Source organism: Rhinopithecus bieti, unplaced genomic scaffold, assembly GCF_001698545.2.
Source record: "Rhinopithecus bieti isolate Rb0 unplaced genomic scaffold, ASM169854v2 scaffold_10132, whole genome shotgun sequence".
Classification (NCBI taxonomy): domain Eukaryota; kingdom Metazoa; phylum Chordata; class Mammalia; order Primates; family Cercopithecidae; genus Rhinopithecus; species Rhinopithecus bieti.
In genome coordinates, this window is record NW_016806330.1 from 336,525 (window position 1) to 339,020 (window position 2,496).

The following is a 2,496-nucleotide window of genomic DNA, read 5'->3' on the forward strand; positions in this document are numbered from 1 at the left end:
AAAAAAAAAAAAAAAAAAAAAAACTGGAAAAAAATGTGAAATGACATGTTTTTGTGTGGGTTGTTTCTCATTCATCACATTTGATATTTATTTGATAACTTTCTTTTTTCTCCATTCACTCTTGTTTAAATACTTATTAACTGGTTACTATTCATCCTGGCATAAACCTGTATATCTCTTATCTTTTCTCTCCTGTTTTTCCATTTTATTGTTTTCTAGGTATACTTTTAGAAAGAGCTCTTCAACTTTATCACCCTATTAGCTTTAAAACTTTTCTGCTATCACATTTAGAAAATATATTTATAAAATCTCTCCTGTTAATTTGTTCATTTTTTACAAGTATTAGCACTGTCTTTTTGTTTCATGGATGCAATGTCTTTTCTTATCTCTCTGATAACCATATATATTTCTTCTTCTACCCTCTGCTTTGTCCTTGTTTAAATTCCTTCTTCTGATTTGTTTTCTGTTTTTTTTTTTTTTTAAGTTGGAGGCTTTTCTGAATGTTATTTATAACTGTTTACTCATATTTAAGAAAGAAATGTCCACACATATATACACACAAAACTGACTTGAATTCTTTTTGTGTTGGTCTGGTTTATTTATGAGTTAGTTTAATTATAGGATTAGCACGAAAGGGCCTGAGTCTTCATACTGGAAAAACTCAAGGTGTCAGTAACAGTGGGAGTTTTTCCCCTCTTGGGCCAGTCGCTACAGTGGGATCCTCCAGTCTTCTGCTTATGGCATAAACCTTGCTTTCAGTACTCTAGGAGTCAGTGGGGAAAGGGCTTGGGGATCCCACTTTTCTCTGTGAGACTATTAACAAACCTCCCTTTTCAGCACAGTTGCCTCCTTTCCCTTCTTTGTCTTGTGTCACTCAGTCGGGTATCTCTCTGATCAAATTTCTTGGTAAAACAAAGCTGAAGGATGAGCACTTGTCTATCTGCCCTGGGTGCGGCAGTGTACCTGCTCCTCATTGAGACCACTCCTCAGTTTAATCACTTAACTCACCTTTTACAGAACTTGAAGCCTCAAATCACTATGCCTCTCCGGGGTGTTGCTTGTTGGGTTCTCCCTCAGCAGGGAGCTTTCTCTCATTTACTCAGTAGGTTACCAAATTCATACACTTCATGGCTTTTTAATTCTTACTTACTGTTCTCTTTGGTGTTCTTTTGCCTTGTGTGATCCACTCATTCATGCATTCATTCGTTCAACAAATATTTTCTGAACACTTTCTCTATGCCTAGCACTGTGTCAGGTGAAGTGGATGCAGTGAGCCAGTGGGCAGAAATCTCTTCCCTCATGTGCCTCACATTTTAGGAGCATGAGCCAGAGAATAAACAAACAAATGATATATGCAGTATGTCAGATGGTGGTCAGTAACACGTGTGGGAAAAAATAATGCAGGGAAGAGGTAGAGAACATGCTAGTCAGAGAAGCCCCACAGATAGGGTGCTATTTGAGCTGACAGCTGGCAAAAGTGTAGAAACAAGCCTTGCAGCAGAAAGTGAAGGAGGTCCTGCAGCTCTGGGTGATTACCTGGGCATGGTTAGGTGCTCTTCCTCTGCTCCCATCGCATCTTGAGCATGCTTTAATTATAACACTTATCATTATGTCCTGTTGTAATTATTAAATTACATGTCTGTTTCCATGACTTGGCAGAGCCGCTGAACATCTGGAACTTTGTCTTATTAACTTTTATATTCTCAGAATCTAATACATCATATTAGATGTTCAGTGCATAATTGTTAATTCAATGAATAAAAAAGGAAAACCTCAAGTAAATTGCAGACTAGAATCAAGCCCTCAAGCTCTGAGTTTAGGGTTAGGAGCCTGGTTAGGAAGAAAGACTCTATATATGCTTTTGAGGCAAGCAGTCAGTGAGGGAATGAGGCATGATTACTTGCATGTGGCTACAAGCAATAAAAATGGGGTCAAAATGGTTAGCAGAGGGACTGCCCCACTGGTAGACGGGAACTGTTACAACAGGCTGTGACAACGAAGACAGATTGCAGACTTCCTACTTAGGCACAGATGAGAATGTAACACAGAAGAAACCGGCTGCAACTGGTTAAAGCCAAGATGGTCGAAAACTTGGCTGACTGCTGACCCTTAGCTTCATTGTGCCCTTAATATCATAAAACTTCCATGGGAAAATTCCCACTCCCATCATGCACCTGACGCCATGACAGTTCCGGATTAACCATCTTTAGTCAAGAAAAGGGTGGCACCCTGATTCCGGGAATTGCCCGCCCATTTCCCAGAAAAGCCTTCCTCTTTATTATAGAGTACTCCATACCTTCATTGTGCTTATTCATGTAGTACATGAACCACATTGCCTGTGACTCAATCTTTGAGTGCCTGCACTCGTCCCTTGAGGGTATCCTTGCTTTTGCTCCACAATAGAATGTCTGTACTTTCACTTTGGTCTCATTTCCAGATTCTCTTATGCTTTGAAGACAAGAACCTGCACTGGCGTACTGGCAACGCTTGTAGAAA